General features: G+C 38.8%; 1 protein-coding gene across 1 annotated transcript in view; it reads right to left on the reverse strand.

Annotated features, from left to right (window-relative positions):
* cpne5b (copine Vb) overlaps positions 1-15,541 on the reverse strand; it is a 225,150-nt gene that overhangs the window by 133,688 nt on the left and 75,921 nt on the right. The window lies entirely within an intron of this gene.

The raw sequence follows: 15,541 nt of genomic DNA on the forward strand, positions 1-15,541 counted from the left end.
GTTAACTCAAGAAAAGCAGTGTCATCAGTTACCTTATACCTAAATTAGTTTGTATATCATTTATGTTTCTGATATGTTAAACTCAGCAGATACATTGAATTTGTGCTCTCAAATTCGCAGAAAATGCCAGTGTGTTCCCTGTAGAGGACACGTTCACTTATTTTCAATTAGAAAATCAACAAAACGTCATCTGATTAGGGGTGTTATAACTTTTGCATACGATATGTTGACATCAAGCAAAGACTTCTGCAACCTATATGAATGCTCCTCAGGGTATGCCTGCCTCTTCTTACACTCTGTTCTCAATTACATAGCTCACTGAATTACATAAATGTAATTAAGTAATCAATTATATGACATAATTATATCTAAGTTATGTATGTAATAGTATGCTCTCTAGACACAAAAAAATGCAGGTTGATTGTAATGCTGCAATAATCAAGGGGAATAACAAGAGAAGTGATGAGGAGAATAAACCTCACAGCATAAAAAACTGAAATTCACTGTAAAACAAATGAATAAGGAATAAGTGAACAAACACTAAGGAGCTTCAAAAACAATCACAGACTGTACTGCATGATATCTGCATAAATCCTTAACATTCTTTCCAAAACCAGACCCCACTGCCTCATCGATTATTCCAAAGAAAAGCTCAGTGTTAAAGGCCATGAAACTGTTAAAGGCCACTTCAGAGCTCTGAGTCGGAATTTACGATGCAACAACCTCCTCTCTTATCATATCATCTGAAGCTCCAGTGGGTGCAAGTCAGCCATTCTCTAGTAACTGACATTTAACAATATTGTGTTATATCCCAAACTCCGCAGCGCCGTGATTAAACTAAGAGAACTGTGATAGTATGAGCATACTGAATAGACGAGAGCTTGATCTGAATTATATTCAGGTCAAGAGATGGTAATTACGCTCATTAAATTACAACCCATTGCTGAGCCGTTGGCACCAGCGATGAATTGAAATGAATTTAGAAGCTGCATAAACGTATTTAATTACAGCCTGCAATCACCCATATTACGATTACAAATCCATCTTGATTATTTGGTCCCCTTTTTTCCCCATTCTGATGACACAACCCCTGATGCACAAAATATTCGTTAACTCCAAGCCCAGTCACGAGTTTGTTCAGTCAAGCTCGATTTCATTACCACATTTCAGTAACCATATCGGGCAAAGGGGATAATTTGATCATTACAAGGAGCGAATTATGATGAAGGTTTACAAAACATCTTGAAACCTCTCAAAGTTCTGCGTCTCCTGCAGATCCTTTGCTGATTAGATTTAGCTGGCAACTTACACTCTTCAAATTAAAGATTCCTGACTGCTCCCTGGCTTGGAGTGCATCTTCAAGCAGGAATTCCACCAATATTTTTGCATTTCTGCATAATTTTGTGGTTAAGATGTAAACATTCATTCAGAGTGGTTTGATGTGAGATGGTTCACTGTTGAGAAACTTACAGACTCTGATTTCTTTACAGTGGTGGGGATAGGAACCAGGGGTCACGATGCCTACAACACAGATATAGCCATTTTTGTTTACTATCAAAAATGACCTGTGAACCAGTGAAATAGTGATACATCTTCAAAAACTAAGCTTTCTTTGGGGACTGTTTTGCCTTATAAAACCCTGCATGAACCCCTCCACCAAGAATAGATTAAAAATGTGAAAATTTAAGGCCGAAGCTTATCTCAAAATCGTTATGGATGCCTCTTTATCGTGAGGCATCCGGAGGAATTATCATAACCATTTAAACTGTGTAATATCCTTCTGTGAGGGAGTTTTCAGAGGCATTAAACTATGTGGATGTCTGGTTCTTATCACCATCACTGGGAACAATTCTGACTCTTTGAATTTCTTTAGACTGGAGCATGTTTACATCATAAAGCTACAATATGTAAGATTTAGGGATTTGGTGACCTCTCTGGTAGGAATGTGTAACTGCGCACAATGTGCAGAAGAACATTTTTTACTGTTGGTTGTGCTTCGGACCCCTTCCCTGAGCGGATGAATCTGATGATTGTGAGCGCAATGAAAGAGTTTTCAAAGAGAACTCAGTCAAAACTTGGTGGAGGATGTGTCTCTCGAAGATTCAAGTGAATTGTCTACTATAGTTATCAGGTCTTTATCAGTATAATGTTGATTTTGCATTGGAGACCCAAAGCTTGAGCCGGACCTTCTTTTATTGAGCCTATGCGTTAGACATTAATACATAAAGGCGTATGACGTGGTTCAAAAACTACTGTGTGATCTGACCCAATGCCTCTGACTTAGTGATCACAATTTTAGGCTTTATAGGGTGACTCACAGCTGAGTTCTGACAAAAAAAACTTACATAGTGCAGCTTTTTTCATTTATTTCTTTTTGAACAATCAGTGGAATTTTCTTGTTTTTTTTAGACTTAAAAAAGGTCCAATTTACCCTTTCCTTTGCTCCAAAGAGCCCTTTCTTGCACCTTTGTTTTTAAGAGGGTAAAACAAAATCACAATAGCTGCTTAACTAAGAAACCATTAAGTCCAATTCATTATTCAGCAGCATGCTAATGCTTGTATTAGCAGAACAAAGGCCGGAGAATGAAGCCTGAATCCATCCATGCTCGCTGTGTGATCTTTACCAAGTCCCTGCTTGTTCACATCAAAAACGTCTACATATGAATGCAGAGATGAAGTAATCTGTGTTATTTTTGTGACTCGCTCGCGGGCCCTCAGATCAGATCCCGAAACAATAAAGATTGTGGTGAAGTGTTTGATCTTCAGATGAGAGAGAATCCTATTTTCAACCTTCCCTTCACAGTTTTTCCACAAACCTCAGATATCTAAATAGTCTCTGCCCTCTGTCATAATCTGAAGCAGGCCGTCGTCTTTCATTCCCTGCTCCGGCTGGCAATTTCAACTAAAAGCATGTTTTCACTGAAGATCAGCTCAGGCGTTAAGTGCGCTTTTACCTCAGTGATTGAATCAACAGGTCTGGAACGTTCTATCAGAGAGAGAAAATGATATGAGAGTGAAAAAAATCAAAGAGCTAGCTGAAGGCTAACACACTCATAAAGTGCCCTTAGATGCCATCATTGAAAATACAATTATTTTAGGTATTATCATATTATTTTTTATATTATTAAGCATAATTTTAGGTAAATTTTAGGCATTACAATGAATTTTAGATATTACAAAAAAACTATTAAAACTATTTCTAGAACTGATTGGCTAATTTTGCTGTTATTTTGCTAAATATAATTTTGTAATTACATAATTAATTACATACCCAGATAGCAGACTGTTTTGGGCTGATTCTGGCTTTAATACACGAGTCCTGGTTGACTACCAGCTAGATGTTAGGCATGCAGGCCTGAACAGGGGCAGATGCTGTAAAACAGCAGTTTTGCCTTGTGTCTATATTTGTAGTCCAATTCTGGTGTGAATGTTACGGACTAACAACATAGTTGGGCCAGATTTAGGCCACATTTGGTAGTTCCACTCACTGCACAGTGTGTGGGCCAGATCTGGGCAGGGAACCCAGACATATATCAGGCCAGAACAAACCCAAGGACTTTGCTAACTGGGTAGTTATATAATGATGTATGAACAGGTTTGAGTCTGCACTTTTGGGGCTTTAGTACAGAAATATTCTAATTCTGAAATCTTATGTTTAGTCACCATGACAACTTCAGTTAGAACCAAATTTAGGACAACATCTATTACAAAACAGTTCATAGGTTCATGAGTCCAATGATGCCTTCTATTCGTCTTAACCCCTTAAAATCCAAGGCTCATTAAATACTCAGGCATTTTATTCAGTAACTACAGTGACTTCAGTGCAAACTGGTTGAGCTATTCAGGTTATAGAAGTGTGTAATAAAACTGTGGGCCCGTCGGCAGGCCCTAGCCATGCAAGGGGTTAATGTTAGCTAAGCAAGTTAAGATCAACATTTCTAACCGATCACCTGCTTGGATACGTCCTCATCCTCCTTAATTTGCTCCTTAAACTTTAGGCCCGCCTGCAGGCCCTGGCCTTTCTTTGAAAACAGAATCGTTTTTAGGCAACTGTGACAGCGTGCATAACAAGTTTACTACCATTAACTAGCATAATATAAGCCATTACATTTATTCTACACCATTACATCACAGCCTCTCACAAGTGTAAACCATCACTACAACCTCAAAAGTGGGCGCTCCCACTCCTGATTCGGGCGCCCTTGCTCCTGATTCTCAGGTAGGTCAGTGTTGACCTACCCGGGAATCAACCTCATTCCTCTCGGTCTCAAACAGAATGGTCATTTTTTTCTCCCATTTATGCAAGTTAGCAATTACTGACTAGCATAACCCAGCCAAGTAAAGTTAGGCTGGGAGAAGCACTGATGCTAACATGCTCTAGTTTTTATACTGTTAGAGGAGGGGTCATGCTAATTGTGGCTCCTGTGTGCCATCAAGCCACAATTTTAGGCCCCCCCCAAAAAAATTCTGAACACAAAATGACAAAAAAGTGATTAGAAACAAATCTCTGAATTTACTTTACATGGACTTTAATTAACTTGAGGCAATAAGTTACCTCTAATATTTTGAGTAAACTTAACCTATCAGGGTTTACAGTGTATTCACCCCAACCTCAGGAGGTTTTGAGTTTGAACCCCAGAGATCCCACAGCTGTCCACATCTGGAAGCCCAAAAGGAGAAAATGCCTGTCTTAAATAGAGGACAAACACACACCCACACATAAAAATCCATATGTTTACCTAACTGAGAAACTACAAATAACAGTTAGCAAAACTTCTGGCTAAACTACAAAGTTTGAATTGGGTGAATTTCAGTGTCCTCAAGTTGATTTAACTCAAGAAAAGCAAAGTAATCAGTTACCTTGAAACTTTAAGTTGAACTGACTTCTCTTTTTTTACAGGACTAAATATGGAAAGTTTCCGTAATACAACCCTTGACTTTTTACATTTTGTTTTGATGTCAAATAATGACAATAAGATGGCAATAATGTTTAGAAACTATACATAAATAAATTGTATAGAAATAAATCTAAGTTATATAGAAACTAGCTTGAACAACTTTTCATCAACACCTGTTTCAGATCTGCACTTTTGATAGATTCTCTTCAATGAACTATGAATGAGAAACATTATTATCAAATCACAATTCTCTTTTTTATCGCCTGCAATAATAGCAGTTTGTTAGGGCTGAGATAAACGGGGGGGTGTACGGTTTGTTGATTTGATAAGCTATTTGAGTAAACATCTATTCCATCTTATCATTACCCTGCAAAATCCTGCTTCTTTACACTTTACTAACCTTTCACAACTGCCTCTGTACCTGCACCCCCCCCACACACACACACCAGCCTGCGCCTGCTGTGTGCTATCTTCACACTCAAAGTGCTCGTTCTTTTCTTCACAGCTCCCTTCTTCCCCCACACGTCCCTCTTTCATCATCAAAACCCGACCAGCGCCTCATAATTAATGTGCCGGTCAATTTCCTGTAGATTAAAGGCAGCACAATTAAAAGCAGTGAGGAGAGGCAGCGGAAATGGAAAACACAACACAGATAGAGGCTTTTGTTTGGAGGAGACACGCAGCGGCGAGGCGGCGCTGAGAAATATTGAGTCCTGGAGAGGAAAAAAACGAGGCGTTTGCCACTCGCTGATACGGTAAAGCTCAGAGAACAGACATTCTGTTCTATTAGACATTCTATTAGAACAACAGAGCCATGACCAAACACCTCACCTCACTATAAACCAACACACCGCTGACCACTCAGAGCTGCTAATGGTCAAGAAGAAAGAATTAGAAAGAAGGAAAGTAAAAAAGAGAGAAAAGAGAAATGATGAGAGGAAGGAACTGAGAAAAAGTAATAAGGAAGAAAGAAAGGAAGAAAGAAAGAAATGAGCGACATTCTAGTATGAAGGAAACAGCAAGTTAAGAAGAGAGATGGAGATAGAAATAAGAATAAGAGACAGAGACAGAGGGACAGAGAGAAAGAATGAGAGAAAGACAGAGATAGAGAGAAAGAGAGAGAAGACAGAGAGAGTATGAAAGAGATAGAGAGAGAGAGAAAGAGGGAGAGAATATCACAAAGAGCAGAGAGAGAGAGAGAGAAAAGAGTAAGAAAATGAGTGAGAGAATAAAAGAGAGAGGAAGAGAAAGAACAAGAAAGAATAAGAGAGAGAGATAGAGGAGAAGGAGCAAGAGAGAAAGAGGAAGAATGAGAGTAGAGAAAGAACAAGAAAGAATGAGAGAGAAAGAGAATAAGAGAAAGAGTGAGAGAAAGAAAGAATGAGAGAGACATGGAGAGAAAGAGAATGAGAGAGTGAGCGAGAGAGACAGAGAGAAAGAATAAGAGTGGGAGAAAGAATGAGTGAGAATGAGAGAGAAACAATAAGAGAAAGAATGAAAGTGGGAGAAAGAATTAGTGAGAATTAGAGAGAAAGAAACAACAAGAAAGAATGAGAGAGACAGAGAAAAGGAGAAAATGAGCAAGAGAGTGAGAGAAAGAATAAGAGAGAGAAAGAGAATAAGAGAAAGAATGAGAGAAAGAAAGATTGAGAGAGACATGGAGAGAAAGAGAATGAGAGAGTGAGAGAGTGAGCGAGAGAGAATAAGAGTGGGAGAAAGAATGAGTGAGAATGAGAGAGAGAAACAATAAGAGAAAGAATGAGAGAGAGAGCATGAAAGAGAAAAGGAGAGAAAGAAAACAAAAGAATCAGAGAGGGAGAAAGAAAGAGAGAAAGAATGAGAGAGAATGAAAGAGAGAGGTAGAGAAAGAGAACAAAAAAAGAATCAGAGAGAAAGAAAGAGAGAATGAGTGAAAGAGGGACAGAAAGATTGGGAGAAAGAATAAGAGAAAGAATGAGAGATAATGAAAGAGAGGAAAAGAAAGAGAACAAGAGAGAATGAGCAAGAGAAGGAGAGAACGAATGAGAAAAAAGAAAACAAGAGAAAGAATGAGAGAGAGAGAAAGAATGAGAGAAGATGGAGAGAAATGGAATGAGAGAGTGAGAGAGAGATAGAGCGAAAGAATGAGAGTGGGAGAAAGAATGAGAGAGAGAAAAAATGAGAGAAATGGAGAGAAGTGGAATGAGAGAGTGAGAGAGAGATAGAGAGGAAGAATGAGAGAGAATAAGAGAGAGAAAAATAAGAGAAAGAATGAGAGAGAGATAGAAACAGAAAGAGAACAACAGAGAGAGAGACAGAGAAAAGAGAATGTGAGACAATCAGAAAGAGAACAGCACAGAGAGAGAGAGAGAGAAAGAGAGAGAGAATGTGAGAGACAGAATCAGAAAGAGAACAGCACAGAGAGAGAGAGAAAGAGAGAGAGAGAGAGAGAATCAGAACGAGAACAGCAGAGAGAGAGAGAGAAAGAGAGAGAGAGAGAATCAGAACGAGAACAGCAGAGAGAGGGAGGGAGAGAAAGAGAGGGAGAGAGAGAATGTGAGAGACAGAATCAGAAAGAGAACAGCACAGAGAGAGAGAGAGAGAGAGAGAGAGAGAGAGAGAGGGAGAGAAAGAGAGAGAGAATGAGAGAGAGAGCAGCAGCAGAAGAAGAGCAGAGTGAGCAGTCGAGGCCTGTGCAGAAGGCTGGATGCTCTGAAAGTGGCTCCCTAAATGCTTATGGTTTAGAAAAGCTTATTAAAGAGATGAAAACAGATTGCGTGCAGACTCTGGGCTCCGTCCCTCGAGAGGCAGCCATATGCGCTGAGAGTGCCCTGGTGAGCGGAGGCCTTTTGCGAGGTGTGAAGAGAACGTTTAAAGCCTCTTCTGGATTCACCACTTCTGCCCTGCGCGTTCAATTCCTGCTGCTGACATTTTCGTCCCCTCATCCTGATAGAACCCAAACCTGGATTTATTTGTCCTTTGGCCTTTTCCTTGGTTGTATATCAGTTCTAGGGAAATGATCGCTGCGGGGAGTGATATCCGTTCACACTGATTGAAACTGGAATTCTTCTCATCCTCCTTGACTACTAGCAAGACTAGCAAAGTAGCATTAGCAAATGATGCCACCACTAAACGCTGCCAAAAACGTACTGATATCTAACAGGCTTTTTTAAGTTTTTTTCAGTTTTATCATTGCCAAAGTGTGAAGGCCAGCAAAACTTATTGTTCCAAAAATCATTCACCCCGCCAGCTCATCTTTTTGAAGAACAGGCTGTCCAGTACTGTCCAGCACCTCTTCACTCTTAAAAACAACAGTGTCAAAAGGGTTCTGTGGAGCGAAGCCATAGAAGAAAAATATTTAGCTTCTTTTTCTAACCATTTTCTAACCATTTTAAAGAAACACAAAGGCGGTTTTTTTAAAGAAATATTTCAGCATTGTAACCTCTTAAATGGCCGAACTTCTAATATACTGCTGTTACTTAAGAATGAGTTTTCTATATTAAATGAAAGCCATACTGGGACCACAGAAACATTGAGTGTGTTTCATCTGACCACTGCTACTGATCTGTTACCAACGCTTTTGGTCTGTTACCTCAGCTAACATCACTTTCCCCAGGCTGTACATAAACTTTTTGAGCATTTAGCACTGGTGCTACAAAAGCTGCAGCTGTACAATTAAGTTGTAACGCAGTTGTATAATTAAGCTATAGCGCAAATTAAATATTTTAGCACTGAGATTAAAATGACTGTTTCTAAAAAGTATTAAATTAGTTGTCATTTTAACTGTGGAAAAAACAAAAGCAGCTTGTAAAAGTTGTTCAAATGTTAATTTTGTGAAACAGATAGATAATTCATTTTTTCCACAATATTTGTTGTTACTAGCACTCAAGTTGCTTTTTTTTGGCATCACTTTGCAGTGAGAAAACCACCAGCAGTAATGCATGTTTGGTTGGAGTCCAAATGGAGAATGAAGTAGTTTAATGCCTAAAGGTAAGACCCACTGTTATTTATTGTGTTTTTTTGCATTTACTCAGTTCTAAATAATAGGCTAAAGTATAATCTAGAAAAAAGGCATCGACAGCAGGCACAGCAGGCCTCAGCTTCCGAATCCTGACGCATTTTAAATCATTGCTGGCTTTACATGCAACATTACGCCCCTAAACTAAACAGCTTTGAAGCATTTTGTACTTCACAAGGCCCTTTGTTCTCTAGTGTTCATATTACCTGATGAACTACCTTAACCTGCATTGCAGCTTGCACTACTGCACCTCAGGAGATGACCTGGGTAGTGGGGAAAACTTCCATGAGCATTTGGATTTGGACAAAATATCGGAGTGGAACGTTGCCATTATCACTTATCACCATTATCACCATCTTTTTGGTATTGATTTCTCCTAGTAAATGTAACAACCTCAAGCAGCAAGTTTGTGTAGAGGCAGTGAACTGTTATCAGACATGATAGATTATTTTTAAAAGTTTTGTTGCATTAAATTTGTAAGAGTAGAGTGAAAAAATCAACTTGTACTTGATGTTTATTGGCAGTCTCACCATGAGGCATTATATGTAGCATACCAGCACTTTGTATTATACCAGCTATGTTATGCTACATGAATCTGGAGAGCAGTACCGGGGTGGATTACGTGATTCTGGGGAATGGATTACTTTTTTAATATATATACGCCAAAACTGGGGCTGTCTATACCAACATTAATACTAGCTTTACATACAGTCTGCTGAGCCTGTGCAACACTCTATTCTGAAAGAAAAAAACAGAGTTAGCCTTGGTGGTGTAAAAACTCCTCACTATTTTTTGCATTGAAATGACTGAAAATATTCACTACAATCACAAATAACAGCCATTTTATAAATGTATATATATTTGGAATAGATTATTGAACATCAACACAAGTATTGTCCTGGGGGCTTTGGCTGATGGGGGTCCTAGGTGCTGCCTACCTTTGCCTAGTGCAAAAGCTGCCCCTGTGCAGTGGCATGCATAATTTTTGAAATTTCACACTCAGTTTGTTTCCACCCTAATAAATTTGTTTGAAAATTTCTCCTGGCTGTGCCCAGACGTTCTCATAATGAGATCACGTCTGGCTCCACAAGACTAAGTCTGCACAGGCCCTGCCTGAATATTGCACTGAGAAATAAGATCCGATCAACATCCGAATGCAGAAGCTATATTTGCAAAGGGCAAGTGAAGAACGCGCTGTGTCACGACTGGATGATGAATCGATCACCACAATGAGATCACAGTGTTCAGACGCTAATGGCGTAAAAATAACAAGGGTCTTTATTATTTGAAAACATCTACCAACTGGAGATCTACCTTCCTGCCAAGTTCCAACCCTGATCTGCCACATCTGCTCCAGCTAACTGACATCTTTAGAGTTTCCCAATTGCCTGGATCTGAAGCGTTAGTGTTAGGTGAGAGGTTGGGCAGCACAATAGACGCAGAAAATGCCATGTTTGGGTGCTTAAATGGTTAACAAGTCAAAAAGACTTCATTGTGTTCGGGTGCTTTTTCATAGATACACCTGGAGAAAACAATGCTTTTTCGTTGCTGAGTAAAAAGCATAGAGATCTAATCAGGTATATATTTTTTCACATTCACTGCAAATTTAGTGTCTTTCACTCGTGTAAAAGGTGAAAAGTCGCATAATACATCACTTGTAAACTTGTGTATCATCTAGGTTGTAGTACGACTTTGTGATCTGCAAGTGGGAAAACTGGTATTTCCCAGTTCATGACACCATTTGAACACAGCATTAGAAATATATTCTCTAGGAAAGTCGATCTCCAGGAGGAGGGTTGCTGACCACTGTTCTAAATCATTGGAGTATTCCTTTAAAGAACCAGTGGCTTTGATCCAAAGAACACTTTTAGCCTTTATTTTTAAATTTGCACATTTTCCCAGAAGAACTCTACACATTTGACTCTTTCATGCATTCACGAAGACACATCCCGCAGAAAAGAGAAAGCGACACAAAAATCCAGCCATTTGTGCTTTTGAAGACCCCTGGGTAAGGAAAACTCAGCTAGCACTTGATGCAGCCTCTGTTATCCTTTCAAATCCCTCCGATGTGCAGCTAGCCTGAGGAAGGCAATTTAGCCTGTTTTCAGGACTCTGTGTGTGACTCTCCAGAGGAAACTGTTAGCTTCATGCATTAATCAGTGGCAAACGCTTTACCCACATACAAGCACACATATACTTCCACAGAGCTTCGTCACACCTGCTAACCCAAAGAAACAGCATCTTGGGAAATCTGTCATAAATAGTTCTAGCATGACTGTGAAGATATTCTGTCAGCAACTGAAAGGTCCAGAAGTCCAGAGAGGCCATGTTGCTATAATTTTCTGAATTGTTATCTTGAGATAATGAGTCAATTATCTTGTGATTTCAGAAGATAATTAACTTGTTATTTCAAGACAACAACTTTGTTATCTTGAGATCACAAGATGATTAACTCATGTCTCAAGATAACAACTTTTGCTATCTTAAAATAACAAGATAATTAACTCGTTATCTCAAGATAACAGTACAGAAGATTATAACTACCTCATGGCGTCTGTAGAAAACCCTGTCCATTTGAATGCTGCAGAATTATACTAGCCTTTGGCCACTTTCTTAAAACTTGAAAAAGTTCATTTTTGCTTTGTTTTCGCTTTTCCGAAGTGAGCTGTGTGAAATCACATCAGAGAAAAAATCCAGAATTGAGTTTTAAATTGAGTTTTAGACCCTAAGTTTAGCACTTCACTTTTGACAGTTGCTAACTTTAAATTTAACCTCTTTTGGCAGGCCCCCTAGTGGCCATTCCACCAGGGGAATGTCAGTTGTCTTGGATAGCTTGTAGTGAGTATTTTTTATTTGTATAATTGAATGAAATATTTTTTTCTGTAACTCTTTTCAGATTAAGTAGGCTGTTGGTTCTCTGTGTGCAAAATTTTGTAACTCTGTGTTGAGCTGCTAGTGAGCAATGAGAGGTAAAAGCAGAGAGGTGAGAACCTCTTGCTCTGAAAGCAATTCATACCTCTCCACAAAGACAACTGTGCTGAGTTAAAACAAACAGCACAGTTGCAGATTTCTTCATATCAAATAATTATGTATAACTGTCACAATAAAAATGGCATTTAAACATAATAAAAAACTATTTTTATAAATATTGACTTTCTTGCTCACAGACAAAGATGAAAATCCAAATTCCATCCAGTCTTGTAAGTCAAACATAAAGAAATCTAGTGTTATTGTAAAAAAGATTTCATTTTATAGCTACTGTGAAAAGGGCTTGAAACATTTTAAACTTGCTGCTTTAAATTCAGAAGGAAACATCCAGGGCTTTCATAGAAGGCCTAAATTGGTGGGAGCCAAAAAGAATACATGAGCATGTCCATGTTAGTGCTAACATTACTACTAAATTCCCATAGGGGAGCTAACAGAAAGTAGTGTTATTGTAGAAGTGTTTTTTTACAGTGGTTTTGACATTTATGGCCCAAACTGAAGGCTTAACTCTAATAGTCACTCTTTGCCACTGTTTAAATGAATCCCCTAAGGATTTAACTTATGATAAATATGTGATATGTATGCAGCTACTGACCCACTAAACCGTCCACAATAAAAATAATCAAATAAGCAGTGAACACTTACAACTCCCCTGTGTGCGCTTAGCTGTAGCAACTAAATGCCTTCATATGAGCTGTGTGAGTGCAAAGGTCAAGCAAATTTATGCTTCAGTTTTTACTATGAAAGTGGTCAACAAGTGAATATGCTGTTCCACCAATGAAAATAATAACATGACAGATTTATTGTTGTCTTCAGTTCATGTTTCAGACACCATTAAGCATCCTGAAAGCCTCAGGTAATTTCCTTCTCTGATTCTGTTATCCTTTGGCAAACTGACTATATTTGGCAAGTATGGTACATTTCCTAAGGCAATCCCTAAAAAATCCTTACAAATGAAAACAAAAAACACCCAAAGGGTTCTATTAAAGACTTTTATGCCAGATACCAGGTTATATGATTGAGAGGTTGTAGATAAGGCAATGTGGTGATCTCACACAACATGGTGCTTCCCTAATGAGTGTTATTATCAGGCGGAAATATCAAGCTTCCTTATCAGGTTTTATCAGTCCAGATCTGCTCTATCTGTTACAATAATAAGGATAGAAGGAAGAGAGGGACAAAATCATTTCATTTACGAGATGTTAATGATTCTGTGGGCAACATGTCTGGACTAGAAATGCAGACGTTGTCCATTGGAGGCATTCTTGCACTGTAAGTCCACCAACTACCAACAAAACCAGTTTCATTACTGTATTTAATCTGCCGTTGTTGACTTGCCCTCCTTTACGACTGTGCATCACGTCTACTTTACACAAGTAGCAGAAAGGGAGGAGGGGAGTAGATTTTTCAAATGTAAAGCATTCGCCCTCGACTAGGTTAGCCTCATTGAGCTAATCAGCTAGCCATCCAAACTTCGCAATGCAAAACTTGAACATAACATACATCAAATTTGTGAGTAATTGATTTTCCTGGCTGTAAACTTGACGGATTCACTCACAGGAAAATGGCCAGGCCAAGTGGACGAGGGCTTGTTAAAGCTGCTGCGCTACATAGCATCTTCGTTTTCTGTGGCAAGTGCCAACAAGAGCTGCAGAAAGCAGCATGGGCCTGTGCTGCTGATGCCAAACCAGCATAAGCTGACTCTCATTAAGGGCAATACAAGCATGAGCCTCATATCCTACGGCAACACCACCAGGGTCGAACGTGAGCCGAGGTCCAGCAGCTGTGCCACTAGGTGTTAGCATTAGAAGCTAGCATTAGCTTAGCGAGAAGGCCTAAACAGCTTTACTCACAACAGGTTCATTCACTCACTGAAGCCTCACTGGTGCAAGTTTAGGGAATAGAAACTCAAACCTGAGCAGGTAAACCTGTGTTTTTGTGTGTGGAGCTGTTAGCTTAAGCTACTTTATATTCTCATTAGTACCAGAGCGAGAAGGCTAAACCACCAGCAATTCTGGCTCACTGACGCTGCACCGAGGCAAGTTTAGAGGATAAAGACTTAAAGTAAATGAGAAGTCAAGGGGGCGTTTTACATTTGCATAATTGTATTGTTTATAATTTGCATAAGCTTAATGAGTATAGAGGTTTAGAAGCGCTGCTATGCTGTTTTTTGGTAGTTTCTCAGGGCATAACAATAAAACACAAAAATATTTAACAATTTATTATTATTATTATTATATTATGCACCAGATTTTGCGTACTTTAATTTATGACTGTAGAGCTACTTTATTATTTCAAAACCACTAAAGTTAATTTGCTTTAATTTTGGTAAGCTAAAGGATACGCAACTATCAACAAAAATGAAGGGCAGTGCATCATGGTACTAAACCTGAAGCCTGATCCAGGCAAAGCAATTATTCACAAAGTTTAGGTACTTCATGCTTAGATCAGGGGAGTCACCAGCCCCGAACCTTATAACGTTAACCTGCCACACGTTTCAACCCGACTCGATTACACATCATTTTCATCATCTATGGTTTCAGTCTAGGGTGCATTCACCCACTAAGCTAACTCAGACAGAGAGAGAGAGAGAGAGAGAGAGAGAGAGGCATGATAGAGAGAGCATGAGAGAGAGAGTGTGAAAGAATAGAAAGAGAGAGAGAGAGAGTGTGTGCATGGGAGAAAATGCACGAGTGCATGAAATTTCTATTTTAAAGGCAAATTTACTAAACGATCTTCTATATTTAAAATACTGCTTCCTGTTTGGTTTTAGGCAAGAAGAGTTTTACTGAATGACTATTTAGCTTATAAAATATATAAAAGCTATAGATGAAATGCACAGCATATTCTGAGTTTGGATGCATTTTACATGTTTTTGTTGTTCTCACTATGATGGTGTTTTGTGTTGAGGTTAAGGCAATGAGTTTGAACAGTTTTGTAGTGTAAAGCAACGTTATGCGGGGTATTTAAGTGAGGGATTAACCAAACTAGGCTGATTATAGTTAATCTAACATGTTCAAGAGTGAGCAGAACTTGTAAAAAAGAGCACTGCCAGCTCAACTGTATCTTTATAAAATGATACAGCTGTTTAACCCAAAAGAGTTATTTAAGCTTGAACCTGTTAAGTAACTTGACTTAATTTTTTCAAGGCATTAAGTTTGCATGCTGTTTTTATTTAAAGTCACCTAATCTAAGTTTACAATGCACTTCTACTGTGTCTTGTTGTTGGAACAGAAAATAATGTTGTGTTTGAAAATCTTAGAAACTGTTGCAGAGCATGTTTAGCATGTTCTCAACCTAGGGGCTAAACATTGGTGATAGGAACCAGGGGTCGGGATGTCTACAACTCACCAGTAGCCAATGGTAAAATAGTAGTAAAACAAAAAAACAACCCAAATTTTCTTTGGGTACGGTTTTGCGCCAGAACACCCTGTACCACTCCACTATGCATTTGTTTTTTAAAAAATACATTTTAGGCCAAAACCTTATCTCAGAACTCTTTCTCAGGCATCAGATACAACATTACATGCAATACCTTTCTGTATAGTAGCTTTTAAAGGGCATTAAAATCTTCGGATGTCTGGTTCCTATCACCACCACTGTGAGCAATTCTGACCCAGTTTCTCTAAAATGGAGCACTTCACAGCAAACTACTCTGAAT

Source organism: Colossoma macropomum, unplaced genomic scaffold (genome assembly GCF_904425465.1).
Source record: "Colossoma macropomum unplaced genomic scaffold, Colossoma_macropomum, whole genome shotgun sequence".
In the NCBI taxonomy this organism is placed as follows: Eukaryota; Metazoa; Chordata; class Actinopteri; order Characiformes; family Serrasalmidae; genus Colossoma; species Colossoma macropomum.